Source organism: Diuraphis noxia, unplaced genomic scaffold (assembly GCF_037042655.1).
Source record: "Diuraphis noxia isolate RWA-SAM2 unplaced genomic scaffold, SU_Dnox_SAM2 contig0001, whole genome shotgun sequence".
NCBI classification, from domain to species: domain Eukaryota; kingdom Metazoa; phylum Arthropoda; class Insecta; order Hemiptera; family Aphididae; genus Diuraphis; species Diuraphis noxia.
The window spans coordinates 91,207,910-91,224,254 of NW_028301711.1; the positions used below are offsets into that span (position 1 = coordinate 91,207,910).

The following is a 16,345-nucleotide window of genomic DNA, read 5'->3' on the forward strand; positions in this document are numbered from 1 at the left end:
TAACTGATCGACATCGAAGCCGCCAATCCGATGATGTACGTAATGTAGACAGACGACGAGTGTAATTGCCGTCAACCGGAAATTCGCAACGACCCGTCTTATCTAGAATCTAGATAATTCTAGAAATTGTATCATTGTTCAATAATCAATATAATATACCATAGTATGCCAACGAACAACGAACTGTCGTATACTCGTGTCTCGTATTTTAGCCTGTATTGCTATACTAAAGACGAAATATTAAAAATGAGTTCAATTTTAAAGTTTTTTAAATCAAACAATAAAAATACTACCTCAGTTTCGAATGTTTTGATTGATGTAGATTCAGATAAATTGTCCGCCAATAAAAAGACGAAAACCCGATATGTCGCAATCTGACGCAGATCGTAATGTGAGTTTTTGACTTTTTGCAATAATAATATTAATAAATAATATTATAAAGTATAATATATTATTTATTATTATAATATAATATTATTGTTATTTGTTTTATATTTTATTTATAGATTTTTCCGAATGATATTGCAAATTGTTGTAAGCAATTGAATAACATTGAAAAATATGAAGTTCTTGTGCATAATTGGATACCTGATATAGGCTTCAAGTTTCCAATTTCTGGCAAACGAAGTTTTAAAATTCAACATTCTTGGTTACGCTCATTTGTGTGGTTGGTGTATTCTGCTGCAGAAGACGGAGCTTATTGCCGTTATTGTGTCTTATTTGGATCAAATTCTGTTGGTAAAGGGGGTCATCAGAACAAAAATTTATTGGTTCAGACTGCGTTTCAAGATTGGAAGAAAGCACTTGAAAAATTTAGAGAACACAAAAAAAAAAAAATATCACCTTAACGCCATGGAGGATGGACAAAATTTTAAGTTGATTTACAAAAAACGGAAAAGTGACGTGATCAGCGAAATTGACAAAGGGCGAAAAATACAACAACTCGAAAACAGACATAAGTTAATTCCGATCGTCCGAGCCGTTTTGCTGTGTGGCAGGCAAGGATTAGCATTAAGAGGTCATAGAGATCAGTGCTCTTTATCATTGAAAATGCCGATAGAAAACGACGGGAATTTCAGAGCGTTACTTCGTTATGCCCAAGACAACGGCGATAAAGCTTTGGCCAATCATTTAAATACTGCGGGTGCGAATTCAACGTATTTAAGCTATCGTATTCAAAATGAAATAATTGATGCAGCAGGGAAACAAATAACGACGAATATTGTACAACGTGTAAACAAATCTAGATATTTTTCTGTCATTGCTGACGAAAGTACGGATGTGAGTGGCATTGAACAGTTTTCAATATGCGCTCGATTTGTCGATAAAATGGACGTATACAAAATTCGAGAAGACTTTTTGTGCTTTATCCCTGTCGAGGACGTTACCGGAAAGGGGCTTGCAAATACGTTTCTGACCATGATGGAGAAAATTGGCATAAACCTGGCAAATATGAGAGGGCAAGGTATGTGTTATTTATGGTTATGTTATATTTTCTTAATAAAAATGTTTAGGCTATGATGGGGCACGTGCAATGAGCGGAATTCGACGGCTGTGCTGCCAAAGTTCGAAAACTATATCCAGAAGCTATTTACGTCTACTGTGCTAATCATAATTTGAATTTGGCTATTACACATGCATGCAAAATATCGTCCATCCGAAATTGCATAGGCACAATTAAAGAGGTTGTAAATTTCTTTCGTCTATCCAATAAGGCAGGTCTAGTTTTAAAAGATAAAATTCAAGTGTCCTGCCCAAGTTCGAAACAAACACGTCTTCTTAAATTCAGCGAAACGAGATGGGTTGAGCATTTGGACTCACTCAGTTTGTTCAACGATGTATATGAACATATCTGCTTATCGCTAGAATACCTGGATGAAAATAATTTGAAAACCATCGGAGTCAAACTTCATGCCCTGCTTGCATCGATAAAAACACTTCAATTTATTATGGCTTTAACAGTAGTAAAGCCGATTTTCATCATAATGGAAAATCTCAGTGTGTTTTTACAGAAGAAAGATTGTGATCTTAGCTTATGCATTGATTATGCAAATCACGTATATGATGAAATCAATGCGTTGTGATTCGGAGTTGAAATTCAAAAGCTTGTATGCAGCAGCAAAAGAAATGGCGGACAAAATGGATATTAATTTAGCACCCCCGCGGAATATTGGAATACAGAAGAACAGAGACAATTATGAAGGCGGTCCAGAGGAATATTTTTGTCGGTCCATTTTTCATTCTTTGTTGGACCACTTATTAATGCAGTTAAAAATAAGATTTCTTGAACACCGGGAACTATTGTCGAAAATTCAAAATATTCTTCCAACTAAGTGTTCTGAGCTGAATACAAAAGAAATCAGTGAAACGGTAAATACTTTTGCAAAAGAATGGCCAAATTACATCAAGGGATCTACTGATGATTTTATAGCTGAGATGACCATGTGGCACAGGTAAAAAAAATATTAAATTTGAAATTTAAAATTTCTTATACATAAAAATATTTTTTTGTGATCCATAGGAATTAATACATAAAACGCATTGTTGTTTCAGACATTGTTTAAATATGTCAAAGGATAAACGGCCTAGAACATTTATTGAGACTCTCAACAATTGTAATTCTGCATTGTATCCATCAATACACACATTTTTTGCAGATTGGTGCAAACTCTACCCGTTTCTGTGGCAACAAGTGAACAGTGGCGGTTTTGGCGGTGAGGCAAGTGAGGCGGTGCCTCACTTAAAAATTTAGTAAGAGGAATATGTTTTTTAAACAAATTAGACATAGTATATATTTTTTTCATTTGTATAATATATTATTAATGTTCTGAATTTTGTCATAGAAAAATGTCAAAACAGAATATTAGATTTTAATACAAACATCATTCTGTAGTTAATAGTAATAATATGGTTAAGTTAATTAAATTAATTAATAATATGGTATCAGTTTATACGGGTGTAAGGACTACGCGGAGCACGGGGCACAGGTTGTTTCAGGCTAAAATTATACGCGATTTTGTTGCCCGGTGTCGACTGTGGTCTCGTAATCTTCCAACCGTACCCGTAAGAGCGACCGCTGACGGTGCCTCTTACGTGTAGTTGTATTTAATATTACTGAATAATACGATCCCGCACGCACACGAGCTGTACGCATAGCACATGCACTTCATAGGCGACGATTGAGGCGGCATGTAAACATTGGCTCGGCCGAAAAAGTACACAATAATTATTGAATTATCATCAGTGTTGGTGACACTGCGTAAAAATCAGCTAAACGACGTACAATTACAACACTGCAGTTATCTTCTATTCGTATCGAATTGTTTAATCATAGTCTGTGCTTGTATTGTCAGGAGCGTCTAAACACAGAACCGAACCGTGACCGTTTTGCGCATGCGCTAGTGACATTTCATAAATTGAAATCTCTTATCTGTTATCAGGTTATTACAACCATCTTATCTTATATCTATGATTACAACTTTTAAAAAATAATGACCACTGTAGACCACTGTAGACTACTGTACTCTGTGTTTCCTATTCGTGTGCGTTGTTAATTTAATATAAGTCTTATTGGTTCTTGATTCTTGTACGCAAAGCTATAGCGATTAGCGAAATTATATTGTTGTTGTATACTACTTTATAGTACACGTGAATAATTGTCACTGTATCACATTCTGAAACTATGGATCCTATAAATGATCCAGTAGTGATATTACTTGAAACGCCTTTTAGGCGTTGGAATAATATTCATAAAAATGATTTGATTAGAAAAGGCAATACATATGTAAATGTATATAATTGTTGTATATATGTATGTTAATATTTAGTCACCTCAGTCAAAATTGAATCCCAAAACCGCCACTTGAAGTGAACGGTCTTTTTCTTGTCTTCGAAGATTAAAAACATATCTGCGCAACAATACTGGTGAGGAGAGATTAAATGGATTGATGTTATTAAACTTTTTTATTCATCTTTAACCTTCAATATATACCCTATAAAAAATTAACTGATTAAAAAATCAATATTTGACAAGAAATCAAAAATGTTGTAAAAAACACTGTTAGGATAAAAAATGAAACTAAATTTCGGCCATAGTTAGTCTAGCAAATTCATGCTAAATGCGTTCTAAATGATGGTGTGGTTCAATTTTAGAAATTTGAAAATTTTCACTCTGGGGCGGTGCTGGCGAAACGCCCAAATTATTGGAAACGATTTCGCACGGAAGTGACGATCGTGCGAATTTCGGCGATAGTCGTGCAAATTCATGCTAAATGATGGTTCTATAAAAATTTCCTTTTTTTTGGTTGGGCGGTGTTGGCGAAATGTTTCACCAGCACCGCCCGTTGATTTTTACGATTCCGGAGACACCGATGTCGTGAAAATTGCAAAATTAGTCATGCAAATTCATGCTAATTTGGTGCTAATTATTGATGAAATATAAATTCCAAATTTTTTAATGGGCGGTGCTGGTGCAACGTCGTGGTGTATATTAGATGGTTATACTATTATGTATAACAAAACCAATAAATAACATTTTAGCAATGACCTAATGAAACTATTGTTTTAGAATTTGAAACATAAAATTATATAGGCACATATTTTATAGGTAAAATTATTATATTTTATTTAAATATTATTTTTAATAAGAAATTTTCATCTCATAATATGCATATTTTATTAATAATTCAAAATAAATGTTAAATTTAATAATTTTGATTATCATTTAAAGGTGGAGCAAGTGTTTAATATGTATAGGGTGTCTCAAAAAGAACGCCGGATTTAAATCTGCTATACATTAAATTTATTTTTCTTAAAAAAACATTACAAATATATCATTCTCTTCAGAATAAATTGAGGTTTAACAGTGAAAAACAACATAGGGCATATAACCCCCCCTACTAGCCCTACAGGCGATTATTCTTTCCATAATATTTACCATCACTCGATCACACATTGCCCCATCAAGTTCATTGAGGACACGACTAATTTCTTGCTTAAGTTCCAAGACGTTTCGGACTTTGTTCTGGTAAACTCGTGACTTAGTGTATCCCCATAAGAAAAAATCACACGGCGTCAAGTCGCAAGATCGAGGTGGGTAGCTTTGGTCTGGTAGTGAGTTTTCACTATTAAAATACGCTGTGCTTTACTGTACCTTTCCATTGCGATACAACATAAACAATGGCTAAGAGTCTAAGAACCACAAAACCCCTTTTCAACACAAAACCTCAATGATAACAGATAACAAAACTATCAAAACCAGCGCAGCCAACAAAAAAAACAAAAATGGCGGCCTTTTCAAATCCGGCGTTCTTTATGAGACACCCTTTATTTTGAAGATGGAATGGGTGCAGCTGAAGCGATACGCTTACATGAAAGCAAAATATTATTGAATCAAAATTGTTGGGAGACCTTAGCAAATGGCTCAAAAAATCCAAAAAAAGAAACTGTGGCATATTTACACAAAAAATGGTGAAAAAAGAACTTTAGTTGTGTAAATAACCCATTGGAGAAATTAAAAGAAAAGACTCAATCATATGCTGAAAAAGGTAAAATATGTGTTCACAATATACTTAGATAAATTTAATTAATATTAACTTCATGTATTAACTAATACTCTGGTGAGATTTAACCATACCATTTAAATTTGATTCTTTTTATAGATACTAAATTAGAATTTTTTTTTGTTTTTTGTTTTTTAGGTATTTCAATAATAATACATGAAGAAAAACCATGGGCAGTCTTGGTAATTACTCCGCTGTTCGCCTCGCGCATAGAAGGCGAGTGCGGCAGTCCAGGATTGGAGACAGAGCATTACGTTTGTACAGAACATTCAGAGCCTTATTTTTCATTGATATAGTTGTACGTTTATTCTTAATTACAAATACAGAAAGTTAATCAGTCCTAAAGTGTTTGTGAATTTATTTGTGAGGACATCTCAGGATCGTCCATAACACCAGGAAATATAGGCTTAAATAATTTATATTAGTTATTTATTTTAGATATTGTATGCTACAGATGAAGTCAATTCAAATGAAGCTACTTCCGATATTTTTAACTTAAAAGATGAATTTCCTAATTTTGTTAAACGCTTTGAAAATTATTTCAAAAGAAAAAATAAATGGGTTTTAATGTTTAGACGTGATATTATAACAAGAGGAAACAATACCAATAACTATGCTGTAGCATGCATACGAATATTGAAAGAAATTATTTTAAATTGGACTAAGGCATATAATGTAGTGGCTCTTGTTGAATTCATTTGTTATGTGTGGAAAGACTATTTGATTCTTAGAATACTAGATCATGCACATAATCGTCGGGATAATATCCAACGAAATTATGCAATACTGAGAATTCAGTTTATACTATTGATATTCAAATTGGTGTTTGCGATTGTTACGTTGGGTATATTGGTGCATTTTTCAAACACCAAGCCTTTTTACACAAACATTTAAATTTATCTTTACCTAATTCACCGCCTATAACTGTCACTGAAAGATATGCACTTGGACAACTTGCACTTGGTGACGAGTGCCCTTCTCAGTTATGGTTCCTGGGTTTAAAAGAAAATGAAAGTGGTATTCAATTTCAAGAAGAAGGTGCGCGTAGTAACATTGATAATGTGAACAATGCTAGTAATCATATTGAGTCTTTCACTAAATCTAAAGAAATTTCAAATAAAAATGACACCAATGCCCTTCAATCATTAGCTTATGATAAAGTTGCAAGTAACAAGGCAAATGATGTACTTGAAAAAGTTTTTAAGAATAAAAATTTTTTTAAATGATGTGCCATTAGATATACGTAAAAAATTGACAAAAAATCTAAATGTGATAAAAAATGCACAACAATTGGCAAAATTAATGATGGTATGTTGCCGAGGACTTAGTGTTGCAACTAAAAGAAAAGGACAAATAAAGGTTCAACCAACTTCAATTGCTCGTCAAAGACAAGGTGTAACTCGAGAATCTCAAAGAATTCCAGCTGGAAGACCTCCAACATCAGCTCCTCAAAAGCCTCCAAAAAACAACACAAGATTGGAAAAAACATTAATTTAGGACAATCAAATGCGAAATCCCACGGTAAAGGTCACTGAACATTTTTGATGTTTTTTTCATTGTTTGTACATTATTATTATTTTTAAATAACATTAATATTTTATGTCTTCATTATGAAATCATGAAGATTAAATTGAAATTACTCTACATTATATTATTATGTAAATAGTTGTAGAGTAATTATTACTATTTGTTAAATTATACAAAACTGAGTTCAAAGCTGTTACCTTATCCAATTATAAGCTAGAAAATTGAATGATATATTTTATAATATTTTTTATTATAAACTATATAGGAACGTGTAACGCCTATAATGTGTCAAGTATTAGTATTATAATTTATCAGTTTGGTAATAAAAATTTTTGAATTTTATTAGTCCATTTTTATTTATTTAGGAAGTCATGTTTACATTCAGACAATTAAATCAAATTCAGAGCTCAACTGATGTGCCATGTGGTTCTTACAATTGTTTTCCAGCTTTTCAACTCTAATTACTGTGCATAGACAACAATTTAACATGTGAGGGGCTTCATCATAGTAAAAAATAAATACTTTAAAATATGTTCACAGTTTTAAACTTTGTAAATGTATTTTGATAGGTTATACCAAATTATTAACTACACATAAATTTATAGTGCTAATATAATAATAAGTTTTCCACTATGATAAATGTGTAAAAAATATTATATGCAAACCATTGATGGTTTAAGTGTAGTAATAATGTAGTATATATACAAATTGAAAATTGAAAATAATAACAGGGTTTTTCAATAAATCAATGAACTAGACTACCAAACTACCTAAGTCATAAGTACCTATTTAATTTAAATAACTTTATGTAGTACAAATACTGTTAACCTAACTAGAAATAACTTTTTTTTTTAATAGTAGGTAGAGTTAAAAATAATAGGCTTTAGACAGGAAGCAATAAAATTAGTACCTATATAAACTAAAAATGTAGGATTATCATACCAAATGCTGGATTTATTAAGCAAAAAAAAAAATAGAATAGGCCTACATGTATTAATGTTAGAGCATGAACTTTTATTAAAGTAAGTAAAAATTTAATTAATATTATGTTTTAGTAAAAATAAAACATTTAAGTAGGTTTAGTATTTTGTTTTTATGTTATGCATTTACGTTAAGAAGGACCTAGACAATCTGTTTAGCTAACATTAAAGGTGTGTACAGGTATAATTATAATATACTTAGTACAGTAAGAAATGTTCACTGAGGTACCTATGCTGAAGTAAAAAATTAAAATAATTCTAAATTAGTTTATTGAATTATCGAATTATGAATATAAAAAAAGCGGGAAATTTGAAATGGGCCAATGAGAACACGGTATATATAAGGCGCTCTGTGGCGTCCTGGGTTTCCTAATACGCCACCGGGGCCCATAAAATATTCGGCAAAGTAATCGCTCACTTCAATGCCTTCTGAACGAGTTCCTGTCCACGAGCATCTATATCAGTGGATTTCAAACTGGGGTTTTCCATAAATTACTGATTGCATTGAATTGCGATATAAGAAAATATATGCTTTCAATAGCTATAGATGTAATATATATTTATATATTAATAAATCGACAGTTTATAGGAATAAAGTGATTAAGATGTTAAGTACCCTATCAATATTCAAAACATAGTGTACATTTCTACTATGAGTGGTGATATAACTAAGTAGGCAATTAATATAAAATAACATACTGAGATCATCGTAAAAAACGTAGATAATTAAACTATAAAAGCGTCTCTTCTCGGAAAAAGTCTCTGTTACTAAGAAAGGATGTGAATCGACTAGAATAACCAATTAAACCAGGAGACTCAAATTCTGCCTTGTGCCAGATTTCACCACCACGAACGACCACCTACTCCTACGGACACGAGCATATATAAGGGAGCAGTGGCGTGGTGAACGACGTTTACCTAATGCAATTGCTTAGCCCTAGAACAAACATTCAAAATTTGTATACAGAAAACTATACCTTTATGGCGGGGGGGGGGGGGTCATAGTATAAATAATTTGCTTAGAGTTTGAAAGATGTTCGCCACGCCACTGTAAGGGAGACCACGACAAGAGCTCATCAGACGGTTAAGGAAATTTAAGACACTTAGGGCCTGTTTCGCCAACGTCGTACTTACCGTGTTTGGCTCGTGGACGACGATGACTCGTGCTCTGACGGGAAGGATAGGGTATACACAATAATATATATATATATAAATAAATAACGCAACAACTCAATAATAATATACAAAATGTCGTATTCATAAAAAACAAGTAACTCGTACGAGTATCTATCAATATAACTAACAGACCATCTGTCCTTTATAAATTATAATTGTAAATAATGTTACTAAAAAAGAATGGTACCTTTAAGGAGCGGAATTAGGAACTCACTAAATTTCTTTCTTCTGATTGACCGGAGCTGGCAATATGAATGTTCAACGAACCGGAACTGGTCGTATCCCAGGCGATCGGAGCTAATCAAGCCGGAGCTGGTGAATGTCAAGTCAACAACAATGGTTTATCGACAACCCAAAAAACTCGCCTCTTCCAGCAGACGAAATGCACTTTGCAGGAACGGCAAAAGGTATTCTCACGTGGTTGTCCGGGTTTTTAATTTCCAAGACAACGACCCGAAAACAGATGTCGTGACTCGTGAGCAAACAAAACGGTAATAATTACAAAACACGGAGAAGAAGGTGGCGGATAACGCAGCGGTGAGCTCGCGGCGTCGCAGGCTTGGCAACTGCCGCACGTTCCAGCTGAACGGCGGAGCTTGATTCCTCAACCAAGGGGGTGCCCGTTATCGCTTATCATAACTCATAACTTGCGCGAACAGGGCCATTCTTACAATGCTCGGTTAGTGCCTGATAACACTAACCGGAAGAATTTATCATGAGTTAACCGATAGAATTCTACCGGTTAGTCTTAACCGACACTTAACCGGACATTGTAAGAACGGCCTTTAGAGGCAGGTCGTAAGACCACTCATTGTCATTTAAAACAATATTTCAGAGTAAGGTTGTAACACCGCTCACCAACACCTATATAGCATATAAACTGTATTGAACCTATGATGCACCTTCAATGACTGGCTCAATTAAAGGTTTCATTTCTTTAGCCAAGAAAAAAAATTCAAAAATTATTTTTACCCATTGCTTCCTTCATAGAGAGGCCCTAGTGGCAAAATCCTTAGTAAGTGATTTACAAAATATACTTGATCAAGTTGTAAAAGTTATAAATTTTATTAAGAGCCGAACTCTTAAATTAAGACTATTTGGAAAAAATTTGGGAAGAGAAGGATGCAGACTATTCAAGATTGATCTTATACAGTGCAGTAAGATGGCTTTCAAGGAGAAATATTTTATCTCGATTTTACAATTTGAGAGAGGAGTTACTTGTATTTTTAACTATGGAAGAATCTGAATTCCACTTTCTTGGGGATAAAGAGTGGTGGACAACGTTATCCTTCTTAACTGATTTGTTTGAGCATCACAATAAACTGAATTCAAGTATGCAAGGTCGTGATGAAAATATACTAACATCGTCAGACAAAATTATGGCTTTCATCGAAAAATTGAAATTATGGAAAACTAAAATTAATCAAGGTATTTTAATTATGTTTCCGCGTACTGCTTTACTAGTTGCGGATGACAACGTTTTGTCATTAATAGTCGAGTCTATCACATTGTTAGAAGTTAAAATGAATAAATAAATAAATATTTTCCAAGTATTAATATTAAAAATCACGCCTGGGCACGAGACCCTTTTAATGTGTCTATTAGTGACTTGGTTGATTTAAAACTTGTTGAAGAAGAAAATCTCTGTTTAATCAAAAATGATCGAACATCGCAGTTGAAATTCAAAGAATTCACTCAATAAATTCTAGATATATGTTTCTAAAGAATATCCAGATATATCTATAAAAGCACTGACTATTCTTTTGCCGTTCTCGATTCATATCTTTGTGAACAAGGGTTTCAGCGCTTACGAATATAAAAAATAAAATACGAGAAAAACTAAATTCAGTGGAGGAAGAAATGCGGGTATGTCAATCAACTATTCGTCTAAGAACTAAAAATATTTGTAATTCCCATCAGGCACACATTGCTTATTAAATTGTAACATCACAGAATTTTAAACATTAATTGATATTATAATCTATTCCCTCAATATGCTCTTACGCGAATACTGCACAGCGATAACCATGTTACGCAACATTTGTTCCCCCGACCACCGTAAATTGACAGTATCCGGCCGTCTTTATACCACCGCGTCTGCCGTCCATTGTCGTCGTGGCCGCCGACATACGCATCGCAGTGCTTTCTGTGTTCCAAATTATAATTATTGTATAAAAACTAACACTGATAAATTTTTCACCACTGCCGAACTTCGCTGCCGACTACATCTTTCATCTTTTTCCCGACCTCTGAACTGAACTAACGTGTTGTTGATGTTCATGTCCCAGACGTCTGACATCATACTTAACCGCGTGCTCATTATTACCAACGTTTTTGTTTTAATTATATATAATCGTTTTGCCAAACTTGTGCATCACCATCATGATGGGCTAAGTCCATAACAATGGGCCTAGGGCGGTCCAATACGAACCCGACTACGACACTCAACAACCGATGGCGATGCACCATGTCGACCACGTATCTTGGTGGGTCGACGTCCAACTGGCCAGCTTATCCCATCCATCGGTCGTTCAATCATCTCGTCATCACCAACAGCAAGCTAACATAACGCATGGCTAACGTATCAACAAACCTCCCATCTTTCCCTTTTTCCTATGTTTTTAATACGTAAATTTATGCCAGGTGGTAACCCTGTGGTAAGCTCACAGACTTTGTGTTATGCGGAACCCCGTGGGCCGACCTAAACGGCTAACACAATTCATATGATCTTTTGTTTTTTTTCTTTTCTTTTTCCTATATGCCAGCTATGTGGTACCCATATATGTATTATTTATTTAAAATATAATTGCCATGAGCCCGTATTATATTTTGTGCACTTACATGTGCCAAATTTATAATTATTAATTATATTTTGTAATTGCCATATTAATATTATCTTTCTGAAAGTCATATTTATTGTGCTCGTGGTGCGTTTACCAAAATACAACATTTTTTATTACCGTAACGCTCTCTTCACATTTTATTTAAGGTATATCTAATAAATAACATTTTCCTTATTATTCCCCCAAAATAAATAATATAACTTTCATTAGTAATATTTGTACAAAAGCCTGCAAATTCCACTGACTAGGTCCCACAGCCTACACGCGGTGCGGTTTGTAAGTCATAGGCTAAGTGTTCCCCTTAGTCTATGGGTGATTTATGGTGACCCGAAGAGTCACATAATCTCACAAAATGTACCTATGTATAAACTATACTTTTATTGTAAATAAATTTAATAATTAATTAATTACTAATACCTACAATGTAATTATTAATTAATTAATATTTGTTAGCCCATTAATCACACATTTCTAATTAAATGTATTTACAATAAATTATTGTAGGAGCTGGGAAAATTAAATTAATATTATCTTATAGCAGGTAGACCGGCACAATAATAAGCGAGCGATAAGACGTCGTTCAGGCGACTTCGTCGCATATTATTTCATATACTAGTAGTAGCGTCATAGCTATCTAGCAGAACACGCCGTTTCGATGCGTTACATTGCTGCTATTTATTATATTAAATAAAATCACCGATAATATACACCAAAGTTCGGATTTATAATATTAAATATCCATTTGGCCCTCTACAATTATAATTAATTCAAAACAATTTTGATCATCTAAAAAAAAAGATCAGTGTGCCGTGAAAATTTTTTGAAGTGTGCGGTGTGCCGTGTTTAGTAAAAGTTTGAAAACCACTGATTTATATAATCCAGGCTATGGGTTTCAGCTTCTTCAAAATTGATTTCGTATCTTTTACGCACAAAATTATGGAATATACAACATGCTTTAATGATAACATCTGTAAATTAAGGTTCCACTTGTATGGGAGTATGCAGCACATGCCATTTATTTATTTATTTATTTGAAGAACCCCGAAAGCACACTCGACTGTATCCTTGCTCTACTTAACCGATAATTAAATACACGTCGAGTATCAGTTAGGTTACATCTTGGATATTGCCTTAATAAATTTGTATGTAGGGCGAAAGCTTCATCCCCAATAAAAATGTATGGCTGTAGATTGTTGTTTATGTTCGGTAAAGGATTTGGTTCGGGAAGATTAAGTTTTTTTCCATACAACATTTTTCCGAATGGGCATTCCTTAAATATATTGGAGTCCACTTCTCAACCATAAGACCCGACATCGATTGTGATAAATTGTAAATTTGCATCGGCTATAGCCATGAGTACCGCAGAAAAAATCTTTTTGTAGTTGAAGAACAATGATTCAGAATTGCTAGGATTTTTACATCGGATATAATTACCGTCAATAGCACCTAGGCAATTCGGAAAATTTGTTTTAACATAAAATAGATTTGAAATCTCCAACCAGTCATTCATGGTTGGCACAGGCATCTCTGTTGGCTGTAAAACTGTCCACAATGCTTGACACGTGTCTTTGACTATTATTCCGATACTACTTCTTCCAATTCGAAAATCAAATTTTAATGCAGCAAAATAAGTACCAGCTGATAAATATCTTAAATGACAAAAATTATTGTTTAGGATTTTTCTATTACATGTTCAATAAATCACTAATATAAAATATAAATAATAGATTTTGAACAGAGCGAATAATATATTGATTATACGATGATGTGTGCATTTTTTTGAGTCTGTATCAATGCAATTTCCATAAAATTTTTAATTTAGAATTTTCTATATAAAATAATATTTTAAAAATATTTTCTCACTTTTTAAGCTATTTATACGCATAAGAAAATTTCGATTTTGATTAGATTTTCAAAAATTACTTTCGGTAAAATTGCTAAAAAAATTGAACATTTATGACATACATGGTCTAAACTAAATTGTTATTGGTATAATAAAAAAAAAAAGTAATCTTATAATAATTTTTATGTGTCTAAATTTAAAATTGAGAATTTTGAAATTGGTTTGTAATTTTGTCTGTTGTACTTTTCATGTATACTGATAATGTATTTATATATAATTTAGATTTTCTAGTTACTGAAGTATGAACTATTTATGAGACTCATTGCTTTACATTTTCAATCCTCGGTTATAAAAACTGAACATCTTATAATTTTTTTTAATTTCAATGATTGATAATTTATAAGATTTTGATACATCTTTTCAAAATTCGAACTTTAAAAAAAAATTTTGTGTATGTATTTTTAATATTTTTCAACTGTTTACATAACAATATATCAGGAGCTTCGTATTACATTTTCACGCTTTTTGGCACAACAAATAAAATATTATTGGTATTGCTATGTGCTGACGTCCCGCTAAACCAAATAAAACCGCATAAACACGTAGATGTACATAAGTGTCTCTGGGGCGCATGATTTCGCCAACCATTTAGACGGGCTGCTAAAAAATCAGTTACCAAGTCTGGACAAAAATCCAAAAATATTAAAAAATGAAAATTTGAAGACGAGATGAGTTTTTTAAGACCACATATGAAGGAAAGAGACTTAATTAGTAACATTGAATCCATGGTAAGTGATGATGACGATTCTTATGATAATGAAGATCAATGTGAAGAATCGGACAATTTGAATTTCAGATACTCATGAAGTACAATCAATACAGAGTCCAAATTCATTAACTTCAACACCACAACCGTTTCGTAAGCCAGTATCAAAAAACAGCTCCGTATCAAAAAAAAAAATTAAATTATCAGATAACTATCCTGAATCCGCATCTAAAACATTAACGCAATATATTATACAACATAAAGAAAATGAAACGAAAACTAAAAAAGATGAAAAAAATTTAGATGTAAATGATAAATTTTTTTCAAGTATGTGTTCCATGGTCATACAACCAACATGTAGTGGGATCCAAAATTTTTTCAATTGTCTCAGAACTAGAATTACAGCACATAATCCAACAATCATGTAATCGACCACAAAATACACAAAATCCACAGTCTGTATCTCATCGACCAATACATAACCAACAAGACACTTATCAGTACCCGATCCCAAGTACTGAAGTACCAGTTAATACCATTTTGCATCATCTACACCACACTCCCACACGGTCAACAATATAATTACGAGTCTGAAACATCATCTGACAACAGTTATTTTAATATAGTACATACACAAGGTAAACAATAATATTACTCTCTCATAATATTGTGCCAGTCAGAAAATTTTAATTTAATTATCTACATTTTTTTTATTAACATGTGTCTTATTTTAAGTATTAATATTTTCTTTGACATTTTAAATTTAACTATAATAAGGTTTATAAAAATTATTATTTTTATTTTACATGCATTTAGCTAAATATTTTGGTTTTTTTTTTATTATTTGTATTTTATGTACAATGTTTTTTTAGTTTCGATTAACATAATATACAAGGACTGCAATAATTAAATATTTGTTTATTAATGTTATACTATTGTATTAAAAATTATGCTTTTTAAAGTTAAATTTTGTATTTTGTATTGTTCAAATTTGTATTTCAAATATTTATAGAGCCTTTACATAACATTGTACATTTGTACAAGCTATCGGAGAGACCAGTTCTGAGCCTCAGTATAGTGAATAATTTTTTGTAGGGTGTATAAAACATCAAAAGGATAACAGTGATGCATTATTTGAATCAATTTTAGCATATTGGTTCCGTTATGCCACAACAAGACACAAAAGATCGTTAGATTAATTAAACTTCTATCTTTTTCATAGATTTATTTTTAAATAGTAGGAATTTTATACATATTTAATTTAATTTACAGTGTAAGAAGATTTTACAATTTTTACATGCAAATAAAACATTTTTTTAAAGTATTAGGACTTATAGTTTATAATAATTACCCCCGATTTGAATCATGTATATGGTAGTATTTATAAACAAACGTATGCAAGTTAATTTAGTTAAAAAATTTAAAATAAATAAATGTTGAACTAGTTAATCCCTAGTTTATACCTTTCTTAATTAATGCCAAGATTGTACTTTTTTTAGATTTACTAAATTTTTAGAACCTATTTTGTGAAGTATCTATTTAATATTTCTAGAAAAAGAAAAGAAAAGAGCTTAGTCAAATAACAGGTCGTCACTTGAAGAGAATTATACAGGCTGAGCAAGATAGATGCATAGCCAATTTAGAAACTT

At 32.4% G+C, this 16,345-nt stretch overlaps 1 pseudogene; it reads left to right on the forward strand.

Moving 5' to 3' along the window:
• The first annotated feature begins 9,424 nt into the window (after window positions 1-9,424).
• Window positions 9,425-15,345, forward strand: LOC149062408 (uncharacterized; annotated as a pseudogene).
• Window positions 15,346-16,345: the final 1,000 nt, after the last annotated feature.